Source organism: Uloborus diversus, chromosome 9 (genome assembly GCF_026930045.1).
Source record: "Uloborus diversus isolate 005 chromosome 9, Udiv.v.3.1, whole genome shotgun sequence".
Taxonomy (NCBI): domain Eukaryota; kingdom Metazoa; phylum Arthropoda; class Arachnida; order Araneae; family Uloboridae; genus Uloborus; species Uloborus diversus.
In genome coordinates, this window is record NC_072739.1 from 10,755,882 (window position 1) to 10,776,102 (window position 20,221).

The window sequence follows — 20,221 nt, forward strand, 5'->3', positions numbered from 1 at the left end:
TGTGTGTATGTATGTGTAGGCGTGTGTGTATGTATGTGTAGGCGTGTGTGTATGTATGTGTGTTGGCGTGTGTGTATGTATATGTGTGTAGGCGTGTGTGTATGTATATGTGTGTAGGCGTGTGTGTGTGTCTGTATGCAGGCATGAGTGTGTTGGTATGTGTGTGTGTGCTTGTGTTGGTATGTATGTGTGCATATGTGTGTGTAGGCGTGTTTGTATGTATGTGTGTAGGCGTGTGTGTATGTGTAGGCGTGTGTGTATGTATGTGTGTTGGCGTGTGTGTATGTATATGTGTGTAGGCGTGTGTGTGTGTCTGTATGCAGGCATGAGTGTGTTGGTATGTGTGTGTGTGTGTGAAAGTGTATGTATATATGCGTGTGTGTGTAGGTGTGTATGTATGCATGTGCATTCAGGATATGGACGCAACCTGGAGACGGGTTTCGCTAGAGGAGCAGCATCGAGACGGGCCGGTCGACGGAGGTGCTGAGAGGGAGGCGGGGGGAAAATAAAATCATAGGAACGCCAAAAACAGACAAGTGAGAACAATAAGCAATGGGATTGCTCAAAAAAAGAAAGAAAAAAAAAAGAAGGGGCAGGGGGAGCGTATGAAGCCTTTCCTTGCCGTTCCAAAAAAGTTCACAGCACGAAGTATCACTAATACTAAGTGACTCAGCGCCTCGCTCGCTTCGCTCACCTATATCCATTCGCTGCCTGCGGCGGCCGATAGTTGAGGATTTTAAAGCTATTTTTATTAACTTATATCTTTGGCCCCTTAGGCTTAGAGGTGTGATATAGGTTCAAATGGCTTTCCCTGAATCGCAAGGACGGATACTAGGGAGGGGCGATGGGGGCGGTCACCCCCTCCTTGAGGCAATATACAGGAACTTTCTTCAGGTATATTTTAGATATTAAAGTTCCAAAAACGGCAATTTTACATAATCTTCACAATTCTTCCGGACTTGAAGACTTGAAAACGCAATCGTAGCCCATCTCTTATCCCTCTGATGGAGATAAGAACCGGAACTTTCTGTAGGATTTTTTTCGAAATTGAAGTTTCAAAACCTCAAGTTTAGACGATTTTAGACGGTATTAGAGATACTAGGTTCAAGAGCTCCCCTGGATGTTTTTCTGAAAAAACAACTGTAGGACACAAGCGATGGAGTTCAGTACACTTCGAATATTTTTAGAAATTGATGTTTCAAGGAGTAAAGAGTAAAACATCGCCCCCTCCTTGAATATCTTCTGGATCCGCCCTATTCAATTTTCAAACTAAACCTCGAATATTCATTGTTTTGTATGAATTCCTCATTTTATGGAAATGGTTCTTTGCTTATTTTCGAGGAAATCATTTTCTACCTCATCCTAATTATTTTTTCGAACCAGGGCCGTAACCAGACTTTGGTTTCGGAGGCTATTTTACCAAAAATATTTTTTGAAACATTTTTTATAGTCTATCAAATTTGGTTTCATGTGTATTCTATTGATTTTTGTTACAATGGATTATCTAAATGGAAGGAGGGGCTGTTCTTTCAAAACCCCATATTGTTACATAATAAATGAATTTCTCAATAACTACCATAAACTTCTATAAACACACAATGAGTTTGTACAATTTTTCAGTCATACCAATTTCATTTCCCGAATAAAATTAAAATAGTAGTAATAACAACAATACTATTTTTTCACCAAAAAATAAATAAATAATAAAATAAATAAATAATGGAAAGCATTTCATTGGCTGAAAAATTTCTGAAAGGGTTTGAACCCTATAAACCACACCCTTGCATACGGCCCTGTTTCGAACTAAACACCTGGAGTTCTGATATAGTCTAAGGCCTATTCAAAAAAGAAAATAGTTCGAGTTTTTTTAATCTTTAAAATATTTTTTTCGGCAGTTCAAAATATGTAAGTGGAAATAATAACCAACAAAATATGTAGTTTTGAAAAGCTTTCTCCTACATCCTCACCTCATTTAGGGAAAAAAAAATGCTAAAAAATTGCATTATTGCAATTTTGTCATCATCAAACTTCGTAATCGTCAATCAAAATTTGCCAAATGAAAAAAAGCTTTCGTTAGGCCACAGTGACTTCCCATGGGGCGCCCCCAAATGATTTATCCCATAGTTTCCCAAACTGTGATCTGCGGACCCCCGGGGGTCCGCGAGTCCATGCCAGGGGGTCCGCCGCGCTTTCCAGCTAAAACGTTAAATATAATTGAGGTTTGCCCGAATCATAGTCAAAAATCAAAATCCTAATACGCCATAAATATAACTCATATGAAAAATTAACACACTAAAACTAGGCTAACAGCGTTTTGTTCACTAACTTCAAAACTTTATTTTTATTAGTAAACTTGTTGTAGAAATTTGGTGATAACATTTTAATTCCTATTTGAATTTCAAATAGAATTTTACTTGCACAATCCAAAATAGTAATGTAAGAAATGAAAACCGGACAAGAGCTCTGAAAAATATACAGAACAATGAATAAATAAATTTTAAGGGGAAAAAAAGCGTAAAAATGTATTAGAAAGAAATACATTTAAGTGTATCAATTTTTTTTTTTTTTTTTTGGAGCGCGCGCCAAGGGGCGGGGGGTCCGAAAGGTCGTAATTTTTCCGGAGGGGGTCCGCGGAGATCTGAAGTTTGGGAACCTCTGACTTATCCGATTCGATTAACGCAGCTGGAAGACAAAAATATTTGCCGCGAAAATTTGGCGACTTCATCTATGAATGAAGATCGCCAAAAGTCGATCTTACTGCAGCAACCCTTGCCGAGCGTCAAACGCGCTTCAGACGTTTACGCAAGCGGTGGTTGTGTTTGAGTTATCGAACTGCGACTCGATTAACGCGTAAAGTGCGCGTGAAGGTGGGATTTTAACGACCAATCTGTGTGTGCTCTGTGGATTATGTTCCAAAACGTGTTCCATTTTTGCTCATGGATTAATAACCGTTGTTTCAGCTTTGGAACTCTTGTTTTTCACTTTTGACGGATAGTTTTGCAAAACCCTTACTCTGGATGAGCCAGGTAAGAGAACTAACAGTTAAACTAATGATGTTGATTGAAATGTTTATTTATGTTTTATCATTACCTTTTTTTTTCTTCCAAGCCATTCAAATGTGTTTTGGATTTGATATTCTTTTTTCACTAAACATTTTCTCATGCGTTAATATTCGAGAATTGGACAGTAAAACTTTTCCCGTTTTTTGATATTGTAATGGATTTAATAGAGAACGTTTTTAAGTCCTGTAGTTTTCTCCCCCCCCCCCTCCCTGTTTGAAGTATGCATTGTACTCAGGGACGGACTGGGTTCCCCTAGCCCCTAGAGCCTAGAGGACGCGAACCTTGACTCATATTCGAGGACGCAATAAATAAATAAATAAATAAATATATATATATATATATAATAGCCAATGATCGAGTAACCCGCGTGTTTCAAAAACGAAACTCACGCCACGGCAGAATAATTTGATAACATGTTTTGGTAATGTTTAACATTCTGGGAAAGGCTTTATCGTGACAAGGCTGAACTCGATCCGGTGACTTAACTGTTTTACTGGTAAGACTGTCATTTTAGGGTAATGAAGAAACGAAAGAATGGTCAACAATGAACGCTACCCACTGGAGTTTAGGATTAATCCAATTGGTGTTAGGGTTAAAATTTCAACTAGCAAAATATCATCAAACATGCAATGGCTTCGTTCAAATGTAGAAGAGTAGAAGCAATTTTCACCCGTCATACCTTCCCTTGACGGGCGACTTTTTAGCAATTATAATTTATAAATAAAAATTTAATTTAAAAAAAAAAGATTTAAAAAAGAATTAAATAAAAATAACAATTAATAAAAATAAAATGAAATAATATAAAATATTGAAATAAAAATAAAAGAGTAAATAAATCAAAATAAATAGATAAAAGTTTAATAAAAAACGAAAGCGCTCAAGCTCGAGGGGGCGCAAAAAACGAAGGCGCATGCATATGAGGAAGGACGCACCGGCGCGGTGGGCCAATCCGTCCCTGATTGCACTCTTGAATATAATGAAACAATTTCGTTACTCTTAGTACATTTAGTTAAATTTTTTAGAACGGTAACAGAATTTATTATGTATCAGTTCATTATTGACGATTTCCTTAGTTTAAAAAAATCCGTTAGTCTAAAAAATAACAATTTTTTTAAAAAAAAGATCAATTTTTTAGAACGGTAACAGAATTTATTATGTATCAGTTCATTATTGTCGATTTTCATAGTTTAAAAAAATTTGTTAGTCTAAAAAATAACCATTTTTTTAAAAAAAGATCAATCGTCTCTGTCGATATGATTGTCGATTCGACACATAAAAAAAAAAAAGGCCCGTGCGTAACGCTAAGTTTTTTATTTTATTCAAGTAACTAGTGGTACCCGCACGGCTTTGCCCGTAGTTGAAAATTAAAAGGTCATTCGGTTCGCCTGTATATTGACAAATAATGCATGACGAATTTCTCGCAAATTGGCTATGTTCATTCGCTCTCCCATTCCATGTCATGATTATTTTGTAATTTACTCGTCCATCTTATGATAATTTTGCTCGGGGAAAATGTTCTTAAAATTGAAAAAAAAAAAGAACAAAACCGAATTTTCGAAAAATTGCTTCGAGGTGCACACCCCCATGCTATAAACTAACTTTGTGCTAAATTTCATGAAAATCGGCCGAACGATCTAGGCGCTATGCGCGTTACAGAGATCCAGACCGAGAGACTTACAGCTTTGTTATTAGTAAAGATAAAAGACTATTAATAAGATATGGGATTAACTGTTATGCTTTGATAGTATATTAAAGCATGTGTTATTCCCCAAGAGCATTATTTTTTGAAGGCTTTGGTTAGCTGGAAAAAATAAAAAAATTCGCATTACGCACGGGACATTTTTTTGAGAATTGCCCCTAACTATTTTAGCAGCAATTGGAAAGGTTAACCAATACGTTTTTATCTTTTTTGTATTTTTCTTGGTCCTGATTTGTACTGTCCTGCCTCCAACCTGGAGATTAGACTAATGTGTATATTTTCTTATCTTTACCAATTCCGTAGCGGTGGGAAGTGCTCAGCAGGCTTATCTAAACATAAACATTTTTACCACTATTTCAGTTATTTTTGCAAGGGAAACTGATAAAGTCGTTTTTCTTAACTATCTCTCACGATCTCAAGAGCTAAGATAAGAGGAAATCCCAGTCATCTGATTGGAATTTTGTTTTGTTGAAAAGACTTCTCCTTATTTATTTAATTGCACAAAAGAAACGAAGATATCGCGAACTATATGCAAAATGGTTGATATTCATTGCATTTTTGCTTCAAATTCTATATCATAATCACAACTTCGAAAGACTGAAAATTATATAAAATGTTTTACACAGAATGTACGGAAAACAAGATTTTATTTAACTTTTATCTTAGAATTTGAGTGTTAATATTTCTAACGGTAAAAAAAGTACATCACTTCGAAACGGGATGCCCACAACGGGAGAGGGGTGTTCTGAGGGGTATTTTTCTCATTTTTAGGGGGGGGGGTACGAAATTTAGGGGGATGCGCTTTTGCCCGTGGGGGTGAGCACCCCTTGCTTCAAAAGATTAATATGGATGGAAGCAGAGAGTCAGAGTCGGACTGATGCCGAAGGTTTAAAATTACAGGAGTCGAGTTGGTGCTTTTCCCTCAAAGTCCAAAAAGGAGTCGGAGTCGAAGACTCTAAAAATTTCCGGAGTCAGTCATTTTCCCTCTGACTCTGCAGTCCTGGAGGTGGTTGGAAAACTGGTGTTCCATTCGGCAAAATTTATTATCTTTCGGCGAAATTTGGAGTGCCATTCGGCAAAATCATCAACATTTGGCAAAATTTGGAGTGCCATTCGGCAAAATCATCAGCATTTGGCAAAATTTGGAATTCCATTCGGCAAAGTTATTGTCTTTCGGCGAAATTTGGAGTTCCATTCGGCAAAATTTGCAGGGTTATTCGGCAAAACTATCATTTTTCGACGAAATTTGGAGTGCATTCGGCAAAATCATCAGCATTTGGCAAAATTTGGAATTCTATTCGGCAAAATTATTGTCTTTCGGCGAAATTTGGAGTGCCATTCGGCAAAATTATCATTGTTCGGCGAAATTTGGAGTTTCATTCGAAAAACATCATCATTCAGCAAAATTTGGAGTTCAATTCGGCAAATCGAAATTTTTCGCTCTCCACGAAACTAAAGCTCGGAACTTTCCTGATTGTGTAACAAAACTGAAGTAGAATACTGTAGTACACAAAGTACAGTAAACTAGGGGTGTCCCCCTAAGAGCAAGGGCGCACCTACCCTAAATATCGTGAAGACCTCCCCCCAAACGCAAGAGCCCCACCAAAAGTGAAAAATACCCCTCAAAACACCTCCCTAAAAACTTCAATGGCACAGTCTGTGCCATGACCCCCCCCCCCCACCAGGTGGCCACCCCTGAGTAAACAGTACAAGTGAGTAGAGTAAGATAATGAAAAACGAGAAATTTATAGATGCTGCCGTTTACTTCCCCGGGCAGTAGGACTCCAATGAGTTTTTTTCAACATTGTGTTAGATTTACCGTCAGCTTAAATTATTTGCGGACAATCAAAGGGTAAACGGAGTTATGAAGAGGATGTTCCATTCAGAAGCAGCCCGAAAAACGAGACATTACAACAGCAATTACCTCGAAAGCACTGCATTCTAATTAGGCTGCTGTAGAAGCAATTAAAGTGTATTTATGCCTTCTATTTGTTAATGACTCCATTGTTCTGCCCAATTCTAAATCTTTTTCTCATTATTCTCCTCTCTAAAGCGCCATTGTGAACAAGTTATTTTAATTTTCTTCCTCCAGTTACTTGTTCTAAGTTATGGAAATCAGGTGGTTGCCTTCCCTTCAGATTAAAGAGGTCTTTGAGAACTGAAGTGAAACTATGTTTGTAGTGTCTGACGATCAGAAATGCATTTTCTTTTTTCTGACAGGGTGCAGAATAGGGATACATTGAGGATATAATTTATTTATCGCTACTGGAAAGCAAAGATTCTTCAATTGGTGACATTCTATGATTAAGGCAGTGAGAAGCAAAAGGATGTAAGTGGATATTTTTAAGTTTTGAATAAAACGCGTTTAAATATAACATCCTAGGTAGGCTTTCATTGAATTTTTTTTCTGTAAATAATGCTGTATAGCAGCCCCTACCAGGGCCACTAGTACCATCTCTTGCCCCAAGACAGAGGAGAGGTTCATCTACCATATGTACTGGTTATCTCCAAATTTTTAATTTTGCCACTTACATCCCTTTGCTTCTCACTGGCTCAATTGTACTATGGCAACTCTAGTATTTACCGCCATGTTTGGTGAAAGTTACATGGAAGCTAATAATTTGACATACATTTTTTCAAGTTTAAAATGAATTTAATTTAAGTTTTTTAACAGAAATATTAATTTTGAAAGTTCAAAACAGTATCTTTTGGAGTTATTTTACCTCCTAAAAGCCAGGGAGTGCAAGTGCACCCGCTTGCGCCCCCCGCCGGGGGCCGAGGGTAATTCTCCCCCCCCCCCCCCAAACATTTCTTCCAAATATTGCCACTGCCGACTATAATAAAAAGGAAATTATTCCCAAAAGTTTACCATCTTTATTATTATTATATTCTAATAATAAAGCTGAAAGTCTTTATCTCTGCGTCTGTGTGGATCTCTCTCTGTCGGGATCTCTGTGACGCGCATAGCGTCAGAACGCCTAGACCGTTCGGCCGATTTTCATGAATGAAATTTGGTACGAAATTAGTTTGCAGCATGTGAGTGTGCACCTCGAAGCGATTTTTCGAAAATTCGATTTTGTTCTTTTTCAATTCCAATTTTAAGAACATTTTAAGAAAATTATCATAAGATGGACGAGTAAATTACCGATTTATCATAACGTGGGAGAATAACATGAGCAAACCAATTGGCGAGAAATTCAACATACATTATTTGTAAATATACAGGTAAACCAAAAGACATTTTAATTTTCTACTACGGGCAACGCCGTGCGGTTACCACTAGTTGTAAATAAAATTCATCTTTTTTTTAAAAACGTGAAGCAGAAAAAAGCTATTGCGACACGGAAGATAACCGCTCTCACCCTTGTTCTTAACTCGGCAATGTCGCAAAAGGACATTGCTCTGAACATCCACCAAAATTAAACGCCCCCCCCCCCCCCCCCCCAACGCGCTCTTAAAGATGAATAATTCTTTAATAGAACAGGAACTTGCAAGATTTTCTCTTTCTACTTTGACCATTGAAAAACCTGTCTGCAACAAGAAGACATCTCGTCAGTTGAACTGTTGCCATGCATCGAAATCAAAACTTTTCTTTTGCATCTGTGATTTCCAAGAGCAAGCCAGGTCATTGAATTTTTCTTCATGCCTCAGGACTTTTACTTGGAACTTTCTTCTGCATGTTGACCTTCGAAATTCGATATCTGCTCGTTCACCACTCGTCCAATTTATGCAATCCTGTTTAATGAGATGAAAATCTTATCTTTGACAGTGAAGTTGCCGACCGTTGAAAATTGACCCTTCTGCGTCTTTTATAATTTTTCCTCCTCAAGTTTTAACCACTTTATTTATATCGGGTATTGAATACCTTTAAAGATTTAGAAAGATTTTAATCGAGTATGACCAAATGAGAATTATGCCAACAGGAAATTTTAATCTATGTAGGATCTGTACATTAAATAATAAAAATAAATTAGAACAAAATTTCAATGTTTTAACTTGAGATGGTACTTTTATTCATTTCGGATAAACTGAGACGGAAAATTTTGTGCCTTGTGTCCAGCACTGCTCTCTCTCTCTGGGAGTAACTGGGTATGAACATTTTGACACTGTGACTGTTTCTTGGCAAATAAAATTATCTTTTTATCTACAGCAAAGTGCTGCATGTATCCCAGAGACTGAAGAGCAGGGGCGGACACAGGCGAAAGGTCATGGGGATCATGATCCCCCTAAACCATTGACGTAGGGGGATCCATATTTTTTCAAACAAATTGCCAATCCTCGTAAGTTTAGTTTGTATACAGGAAAGTTCTGTTATGACGAAAAACCCCTCCCATCCAGAAAGTCAGGTCTGGTTATGCTAATGGAAAGAAATAAATGCAACATATTGCACATTCAAAACAGCAGGGAAAGTGAAATTAATAACCACATGTTTTCAGCCTAGTAGCAGAAACAGCGCGACGCTGCGACGTATGTCGCAGATTCTTGAGAAAGCATGTAAACTGTTTCTCATTTGGGGAGCAAAAAAAAAAAAAAAAAACTTTAATTTTTTAAGAAACAGTAATCTTAAATTTTAGTGAATGAAGATTTTAACTGTATTTTATATGATATAATCTACAGGTGGCATAATTGAGTAGAGATAAAATCGAGGGAGTGAAGACTTTCATTAGTGAAACCAAGACCCTAAGTCACGTGATAGATTTTAAAACAAAGCATTGGAAGAAATCAGGTTTCTTCGCTTGTTTCACTCAAAACGTGCCAACCATTCGTCTTTGTTGAGTCACGTGACTTGGGGTCTTTAGATCGGCTTTTGCTAAGCCAATAATTCGACTAGCCCCCTCCATTTTAATTCCTGCTCTAAGGTAGCATACTTGTTTTTTAGTTTAGCTTTTTATTCTTAACTAGCGGTACCCGCACGGCTTTGCCCGTAATAGAAAAATTAAAAGGTCTTTTGGTTCGCCTGTATATTTACAAGTAATGTGTGGTGAATTTTCTCGCCAATTGGCTTGTGCCCATGTTACGGTTCCACGTTGTGATAATTTCGTAATTTACTCGTCCATCTTATAATAATTTTATTCTTAAAATTGGAATAAAAAAAGAACCACATCGAATTTTCGAAAAATCGCTTCGAGGTGCACACCCCCATGCTACAAACTAACTTTGCCAAATTTCATGAAAATAGGCCGAACGGTCTAGGCGCTATGCGCGTCACAGAGATCCTGACAGAGAGACTTTCTGCTTTATTATTTAGTAAAGAAAAGTTTTTACTCTACTTATTTGGGTTTTACGATTCATTTAATGTCGGTTTATCTTACACACTATTTTTTGAGACCAGAGTTTCCAATAACTTTCCACATGATAAATAGGAATAATTGAAGCCTCTTAAATCGCGTTTGTATATCTGATAGAGTGGACGCTAAACTTTGATAAGCAACTTTTTTTACAGTGCCAAATTTAAACAGTGATGGCACCTACACAAGTGTTTAGAAACATTAAAGTTTAAGAGTTTTGGCCTTTTCCCCTAATAATACGTTTATATGCGCATGATGTTACCATCCTATGAATATTTTAAATTTGGTTTTCATTTTAGTTTCATGACAACGCTATTGAATTTCTGTAAAGCTTGATAAGTTGAAAAAATGATAAGGTTATGCTGAAGGATAAGAAATGATTGAAAAAAGTAAAAGAAAAGTAAAGGAAAAAAAGTTCTTAAGACGAAACTGGAAATAATTTCTTCTCTTTTCCATTTATATCTAAAATAGATCTCAGTTACACTGAATAGTGTCTTTAAAAACGTATTATACGCATGTACATGAATAACTGCTTTCACTGTATGTAAGGTTATGACAAGGCGACACAAAATATCTTCGCAACTAATCAAAACGTAGACTTTGTGAGCGAACGCGCAAAATACGTGACGAAAATTAATGCGCAAAATTTTGACAATAGTTGATAATAAAAATCGTCCTTAAGAGACGCGTCAAAAACCTGACATTTTCCTTTTATGCGGAAAAATTCTCAAGACAGATTTTGAATGGCAATTCTTTTCTTGACGGTATGCCATTCTTTTTTAAAATCTAAGATATTATTAATCTACAGAAATATCTAAACTCTCCCCAATGCACAGTAGGGATGAATTAATTGGTTGTAATAGGTGATCGGCCATGATTGGCTACACATTGCCGGTTATTATAATCGACCAATTTTTCCTGACTAATCGGCGGTGAAATTATTTTTTTAACTAAAATTTCTTCCAGTGCGCCTAGAACAAGAAGTTATTCTAACTGGTTTCTTAACGTGTATTTATCTGCAACGTAAGATATTATGTGACAATAAAATATGTACGAGTATAATACAGTCGAACTCGCTAATAACGAACGTCAAGGGGCCGCGATATTTGCTCGTTATAACCGTGTGCTCGTAAAAAGAGAGTTAGTGAAAAAATTCATAAAACTTCGCACAGTTGCTTTTTACTTCCTTTTACAAAAAAGGAAGTATTGTATTCGCGAAAAAAATCCCCCCCCCCCAAAATCGGCCTTAATTTCCATTTTGCTCACCCCCAAATGAATGTTGAGTTTTTTTTTTTTCAACCCGACCACACGTGGATATGTGCCGAGGAACGTACAGACACCCAAAATATCCATTTTGACGATCCCCGAGTTAATTACAACGAGTTTTCTCGTGACGTCTGTATGTTACGTATGTATGTGTGTATGTATGTCGCATAACTCAAGAACGGAATTTCCTAGAAAGTTGAAATTTGGTACGTAGACTCCTAGTGGGGTCTAGTTGTGCATCTTCCTTTTTGGTTGCATTCGTATGCTCCAAAGGGGGTCTTTTGCCCCTTTTTGGGAGGAAATCATTGTTAATTTCGATGTAAACTCAAGTGGTGTTATAATTTGACGGACACTTGGCAATATATATCGCCAGTCTTTTGGTGGCCAAGTTTTTGGCGACAAATTTGGCGATTTTCTTTTTTTTTTTCTTTTTTTCTTTTTTTTTAAAATCTGGTTTTAATTTGGTCACTGTTGGTGATATTTAGAGAGAAACTATTGAACCATATTAAAACTGCCAATAACGAGATAATGACATTAAATTGGAGTAAAAGGAAGTCATGTGATGCACACATCAGACGTTTTCTTTTAAATTTCCACCAATTTACTAAAGCCAACAATTTATTGATTATGACCATTTTACCAATTGTTACATTCTACTGATTAGAGACGTACCGAGTACTCGGTAACTACTCGGTACTCGGCCAATTTGCCGAGTACTCGGTACTCGGCCAAATTTTGATCAGATACTCGGCCAATACCGAGTAGTTGCAAAAAATTGAATATTGTCCAAGACAGATACTAAAATTCATAAAAAAGTGCAAGCATATATAATATTCTGTAATCATTTACAAATCAAGTAAAAATTGTGCAAAAAGGAGAAGTATAGAAAATATGGAATTTTTATATTAGAAATGGGTTTTTGCTGCAAAAAAACTATTTATAAGAAATATAAAAATACCTTTGCTCAAAAAATAAAAGGAAATAAAACAACCTTAAAAGCACAGTGCAGGAACTCTGCAGACACGTGTTTTGGCATTACAAGGAATTCCTTTTCCACTACACAAAATGTGAGCTCGTCGATTTAAAGGCATCCGACAAAAGTCGGATTTTTTTGTCGAATGTCTTTACGTTCTTTAGCTCACATTTTATGCACTGAAAAAGACGTTCCTTGTAACGCAGAAACAGGTGTCTGCAGTGTTCCTGCACATTTGTTTTATTTGCTTTTAAAAATTATTTATGTTTAGTGGACTAGAATTCCAACTTGATTAATCATACCTTTTATTTATTTATTTTTAATTTTAAAAATAATTTTTTTGTAAAATTTTTCACATATAAACAAAATTCTTAAATAATGCGTAATTAAATTTCAACAGGAATTTAGTTTCAAAAACTATGATATGGACAAGGAGGTTTATACTACTATTCCAATAAGTTCAAAATTCATCACGTGTGTCGGTGGTTCTTCTTAAAACATAATTAGTACTCTGTAACTCGGCCGAGTAGTGAAAGGCCGAGTACTCGGTAACTCGGTACTCGGCCGAGTAGTGAAAAGCCGAGTACTTGGTACTCGGCTACTCGGCCAAAGTCCTACTCGGTACGTCTCTACTACTGATCATGACTTTGTTACTGCACCAGTTTATTTTTAATCATTCTTATCTTTAATCAAGACTGTTTTTGAAAATATGTTGTTTCTAAAATGTTAAAATAACTTATAATCATTTTGTAATTAATTCTCCTTATTATTTATGTTTTTGAAAGTAACATCATTTTCTCTTCAAAATTGTACTTAAAAAAAAAAAAAGAAAATCATTTATATGTTTTTCTTCAAATTGCAATCGCCCTTTATTATGTACACAAAATGTTGATTTTGATGGTGTTGCTGTATTTTGTCCAAATTTAATTAAGTCAGCTGTTGTTGTGGATTTCTCAGTAGGATTGCGTTGGAAAGTCACTCCACATCTCCCACCAAAACCGAGAAGGTCTTGTTACCATTCGGGGGAGGAGTGGAGGAGTTGTCTTCTTTTAAATCACTGTACAGTTACTGTACAAATAAGTTGGTTGCTTTGCTTTGAACTGTCTCTTTCTTATGCCATTGTTTTTGAGGAATACACATATATACACATGTATAATTTTTAAATGTTTCTTCTTTACTAATAATAAAGCTGAAAGTCTCTCTGTCCGGAGGATGTCTGGATGTCTGGATGTCTGTAGGATATCTGTAGGATGTCTGTGACGCGCATAGCGCCTAGACCGTTCGGCCGATTTTCATGAAATTTGGCACAAAGTTAGTATGTAGCTTGGGGGTGTGCACCTCGAAGCGATTTCTCGAAAATTCGATGTGGTTCTTTTTCTATTCCAATTTTAAGAACAAAACTATCATAAATTACGAAATTATCATAACGTGGAACCGTAACATGGGCACAAGCCAATTGGCGAGATACGAAATTATCTTCTTTACTAATAATAAAGCAGAATGTCTCTCTGTCCGGAGGATGTCTGGATGTCTGTAGGATGTTTGTGACGCGCATAGCGCCTAAACCGTTCCGCCGATTTTCATGAAATTTGGCACAAAGTTAGTATGTAGCATGGAGGTGTGCACCTCGAAGCGATTTTTCGAAAATTCGATGTGGTTCTTTTTCTATTCCAATTTTAAGAAAAAAACTATCATAAATTACGAAATTATCATAACGTGGAACCGTAACATGGGCACATGCCAATTGGCGAGATACGAAATTATCATAACGTGTAACCGTAACATGGGCACAAGCCAATTGGCGAAAAAATTCACCATACATTATTTGTAAATATACAGGCGAACCAAAAGACCTTTTGATTTTTCTATTACGGGCAAAGCCGTGCGGGTATCACTAGTTACTAATAATAAAGCTGAAAGTCTCTCTGTCCGGAGGATGTCTGGATGTCTGTAGGATATCTGTAGGATGTCTGTGACGCGCATAGCGCCTAGACCGTTCGGCCGATTTTCATGAAATTTGGCACAAAGTTAGTATGTAGCATGGGGGTGTGCACCTCGAAGCGATTTCTCGAAAATTCGATGTGGTTCTTTTTCTATTCCAATTTTAAGAAAAAAAAATATCATAAGATGGACGAGTAAATGACGAAATTATCATAACGTGGAACCGTAACATGGGCACAAGCCAATTGGCGAGATACGAAATTATCATTACGTGGAACTGTAACATGGGTACAAGCCAATGGGCGAGAAAATTCACCATACATTATTTGTAAATATGCAGACGAACCAAAAGACCTTTTAATTTTTCTATTACGAGCAAAGCCGTGCGGGTACCACTAGTTACTCCATAAATTAACGAGCTGATGTGTGCCTCACATGACTTCCTTTTACTCCAATTTAATGCCATTTTCAATGTGCAATGATGTAAATGGGGGGGGGGGGGATTTCTTACACTTTATTTATTAACTTATTAAAAAAAAATTTGTTTAAATTTGTTTATTGAATTATTTTTAATTTAAATTATTTAGTTTATTTTGTTTATATTTTATTTCATTTATTTATTTAGTTTGTGTGTGTATATCATTTGCGTAGTACAGGACTTTTTTATGTAAAATAATAATAATTAAAAATAAGTAAATACATAATATTGAATAATAAATAAATAAAATAAAAAAGAGAGCTAAAAAATAAAAAATTAAAAAAGGAAAAAATGTTGATTGGGGGGGGGGATTGCGCCATTGAGTTTAGGGGGGGAGGAGCACCCCTGCTCTTAGATATAAACAATAAACTCATTCTGATTAGTCGAAACAATGAAAATATATTTAAAAAAAATTAACAAACGGTGTTGGGGAAATTAAAGAAGTAAAAATTGATATTGGAATTACTAATTAGATGTCGATTAATCGATAGACTATCTTCTTACACTTCTTGAATCGAGAATATGAACATCAATTAGAATGAGTTTTTAATGTGCTGTCATTTAATGCACAGATTTTGTTTTGTGTTTAGGTTTAAAATTTGCAGAAAGAAACCTTTTTAAATAACCTAAAGAGGAATATAAAATTGAAAATTATTTTTAAAAAAATGCTGTCCTGCTGCAAAAGCAGACAGTAGGGGAGAGTGTTGTACTTGGGACACTGCTAATTTCTAAGAGTCTATATTTAGCAGCCATGTTTTGTAATCTCTAATACAGTAAAACCTGTAAAGTTGACCACCTGTCTATGTTGACCGCTTTTGTCAGGAACGGAATTAGTCTTATCTCATATAATAAAGGAAAACCTCTGTAACTTGACCACCTCTCTATCTTGACCACCTGTCTATCTTGACCACTAATGTGCGCCAAATTTGGTTTGAAGTATTGTAAAAAACCCTTTGTAAGTTGACCACTTGGTTTATTTTTTTAAACTTTCTTCAGCAAATTATTTTATTATTTATTTATTTATTATTATTTTTTTTCTTTCTTTTTTTTTCTTTTTTTGATAACTTTCCAAAAATGTTTTTAATGCTTTGATGAAACACTAGCAATTTACTAACTAAACAGCAGCATAAAGCTTATGCTGCTCTTTATTCTCCAAACTTATTTTTCATTTGTTGTTCTATTTGAGATAGCTTTTTGTACTCTGTTCAATGAAAATAGATGTCAGTAGAAAAGTTCAAAGTATTTTCTTTCAGTTGCAATATGTTGTGGCAACACAGGAATTGTGCTAAAAAGAGCAGGCCAGGGATCTATACATTTTGAGCCCGCCTGCAACAAAATATGTAGGGCTCCTCCTTAGTGGCCAGCAGTGTCTATTTGCAAAGTGAATTAGTCTTAGTGCTAGTTTTTTTCTATTTTTTCTTCAATTTCTAGGGCCGTTAGCCCTTTTAAGGTCGCGCCCCCCTCGCTCTGTGGGTACGCAGATGTAAGCCTGCTAATAAGTAAAGTTACATGTTTCTGGTGCAAGGGATTAAGAGATAGGATATTTTAATTTTACCTTTATGAACTGGGACAGTCGCGCTTATTGCTCTTTGTGCTATAAGTTGTACAAAAAAGGCTTGAAAAAGAAAGTTAGTTGAACTTGAGATTAATAAAAAGTATGGAATATTATATTAAAATTACTTGAAAATGGAGAAAGCCAGAGAAAATTAGCCGGCACATATGGAATTTCTAAAACTACAGTGTCTAATATAGTTAAAAACAAGGAAAAAAATAACAAAATTCTTTGAATAGTATTTTTAATTATTGTTTCATTTTCAATAATGTTAAACAATGAAAGTGAGTTGAACAGAAAGAATAAGGGTGAATAACTCAAAAAATGAATGCATGGTGCTAGAAATGACAAAAATAAAAAAAAAATCATTACCGCCCTTTATAAGTTGACCACCTGTCTAAGTTGACCACCAAGGTACTGCACCGTGAGTGGTCAACTTACACAGGTTTCACTGTAGTAGTATTCACCACTAAATGGTGCCATAGTAAAAATCAGCATCAATTGAGTAAAATTGACGATTTTGAGAGAGAAAGAAAATTTTATGACTCCAAAGTAAATATTTTCTTCATTTTCATTTCTTTTTCTGTCTTTGAATTTGTAAATTTAATCAACTGAATTTTATTTTGTTATGAAAGAGAAGTACTTGAAATAATTTGCTTATGAGAAAATAGTGATAGTGCATCTAGATTGACCAACATTTTGGTTTTTCTTAAACCACTTGGTGATTGTGCCTTGAGACAACCAAACATATTGTACCATAGGACACGTTCCAAGGTACAACATATGCATGGTTCTTAATAATTAATTTACACTTAAAACTAATTTATAGTTCATTATTAAATATTTATGATTTTATTCACTACCATGAAAGTAATATTTTATTTTGTTTTCTGGTGCAAAATTGTTTCAAGTATATGGCTGTTTCCTGAATCATGAAGACTTTCCGGGGGGACATGAAGACTTCAACAGGGTGTGTCCCAAGGTACAATAGGATGCTGTCTGTACCTTGGGACAGCTTGGAACTTTTACTTTAAATAGCTGGCATCATTTTATTTTCAAACGGTCTGAATTTTAAAAAAATATATTGCATAGAAGAATGTTGGGGTATTTTAATGTGACTTTTAGATTTTAAATTTGATTCAAATAATTGAGTTAAAAATTAAAATATGAAAGTGTCTCAAGGTACAATAGGATGCTGTACCTTGGGACAACTTGGAACTTTTACTTTAAATGGCTGGCAACATTTTATTTTCAAACGGTCTGAATTAAACAAAAATATATTGCACAGAAGTACATTGGGGTATTTTAATGTGACTTTTAGATTTTAAATTTGATTCAAATAATTGACGTTAAAAATAAAAATAATAAAAGTGTCCCAAGATACAACACTTTCCCCTTCCTATGAAACACAGCACGAGAATATATTTTGTGTTTATGAATGCTCTTGCAATCGGTTTCACTTTCCTTTCGTGCTTTCAAAACTTTGGCTGGAGTATCATAACAACCAATTACTCGCCAATTACTTGGCGATGAATTATTTTCCGGAAACGTGACTCAATCGCGAATTTCCGATACAGGCGAATGAATTTAAAATTCGGTACCAGCACTCGCGCATTTCCGTTGCTTGCGACGTCAGCGTATTTTACCTGATGACGTCACAGCAATACGTGACTTTCAGTTGTTTAAGCAGAAAGCGAAAGGGTTTTTAGCTAAAAAGAGATGTAATAATGACGATGACAGAGCAAACGCATAAAGTTAGATGAAAGCAGATTGTGACAACACGCACCTGTGCCCTAGCAGAATAATAGAGTTGTATTTAAGCAAAAAAAAAAAGGGTGTTTTGTGGAAAGTGACTTAAGTTGACAAATCTTTTCTTTACTAATAATAAAGCTGAAAGTCTCTCTGTCTGTCAGGATCTCTGTCCGGATCTCTGTGACGCGCATAGCGCCTAGACCGTTCGGCCGATTTTCATGAAATTTGGCACAAAGTTAGTTTGTAGCATGGGGGTGTGCAACTCAAAGCGATTTTTCGAAAATTCGATGTAGTTCCTTTTCTATTCCAGTTTTAAGAACAAAAATATCATAAGATGGACGAGTAAATTACGAAATTATCATAACGTGGAACCGTAACATGGGCACAAGCCAATTGGCGAGATACGAAATTATCATAACGTGGAATTGTAACATGGGTGTAAGCCAATCGGCGAGAAAATTCACCATACATTATTTGTAAATATACAGGCGAACCAAAAGACCTTTTAATTTTTTTTTTATTACGGGCAAAGCTGTGCGGGTACCACTAGTAATAAATAAAATGGGATATGAAGAGGTCATTTTACGCGTAATAATTTTGAGATGTGACGGTGAAGTTACATTTTTGCTTTTCACACTACTAGTAAATTATATAATTAGTGGATTTTATTTCATTAGGGGTACATGTATGTTCAACTAACAGAACACCAGAAAAACGGAAAAAGGGTTTTCCCCAAAAATTTCCCGTTTTTTCTGACCGTTCCCATCTCTAGTTCGATGACATGTTTACAATATTTGCATTCTCTACGTGTTCGATAGCTGCGATAGCGGACTGTATTTTTATGCGGAAAGGTGCTGGTAGATGCGGGGTTGTTCATATTTATGCGATGTGATGAAACTTATGCGATATAATGAATAAAATAAGACAACTGACCACACATCATCCTTGTTCCACCATTTATTGCGACTTAAAAACAAAACAGAATGAAAAATGCATGCCAAAATAAAACTCGTCTGCAGGTAAAAGCAGGTAAAAATCGTCTGCGTTATTATTCAATTCAGAGCAAGGCTAAACTTAAGCAGCGGAACTTCCCTTAACGCTAAACACACAACACTACGTAATGTATCAACTGCTCAGTTATGTAGAGAAATGGAATACCTTTTGATAATGTGATGTAAAAAGTAGGGTGGGGTTTTGGACGGGACAGGTGGTTTTAACCGTCCAAAAGTTTCCGAAAGTCTCCTAAACTTTCCAAAAGTATGCGTTAGCTAAAAGGGTCTGTTGCAATGTTAGTAATGCAAAAATAAACATAAATTTGTCGTGATTAATAAATATTGGGTTTTTTTTTTCTGAAATGTTCATTTTAAAAAATATTTACGGAAAAAATTGCCAATAACCCTATTATATAAAAACTTTCGTATGTAAAAATTGGTAATGTTATGAAAATAAATTTGGAACACTACCAGAGGAATTAACTTCACTTCCAATTATGACTCAAAGGAATGCATTTTAATGTGTAATATTTAGAAGCAAAAGAGCTTATTTCTTTAAAATGGTTCTGTTTTATGTTTTTCACAATGCTTTAACAAAATTTCTTTTTTTTTAACCACAGATCGAAGAATAATAAATTGATGATAAAATTCAAGCTCTTACATTTTAAAACTTAACTTTTTATTTTTAATTTACACTTTTAATCTGACGCGTTCTGTAAGTAAAATAAACATTAAATGTATAGTAGCTTGATAACTTTTCGACAAATTATCTATTTTTCTAGCATAGATTGGTAGTGATTTAATTTCAGATCATGAAAGGGCCCTATTACTCATTTCATCATAGTCAAGGGAAGGAAAACTACCCCAAAACTGTAAAAGAATCGCAAATCTTTTTCTTCAGATGAAAAATTATGATTTAATGTATTTAAGTCATTTGTATAACAAACATTTCATAGAAATGTTGCATAAAACATAAATATGAAAATTGGCTACTATTAAATAAACGAAAAAATGTTTTTGAATTCATGTGTTCTATTCGAAATTTTTAACGAAGAATTTAAATCTAATATGTAGCAGGATTTGAACCAACAGAATACGTTTTGCTACATACTTTTAAATATATATATATACTTAAAAAATGTTCACATTCAATTAATTTTTAATATGAAATATTACTTTAATACATATTTTTTTTTGCTGTTAATATTTTCTTACAAA

At 35.2% G+C, this 20,221-nt stretch overlaps 1 protein-coding gene across 3 annotated transcripts in view; it reads left to right on the forward strand.

Moving 5' to 3' along the window:
* The first annotated feature begins 2,802 nt into the window (after positions 1-2,802).
* The window catches only part of LOC129229332 (uncharacterized), a 108,654-nt gene continuing 91,235 nt past the window's right edge, over positions 2,803-20,221 (forward strand). For 2 of the 3 annotated variants that reach the window (XM_054863624.1, XM_054863625.1), the window contains exon 1: positions 2,803-3,026. The gene's annotated coding sequence lies outside the window, so the exon portion shown is untranslated. Of the gene's footprint in view, positions 3,027-6,978; positions 7,091-20,221 lie in introns of those variants that run through there. The other variant, XM_054863626.1, reaches the window with a different exon arrangement.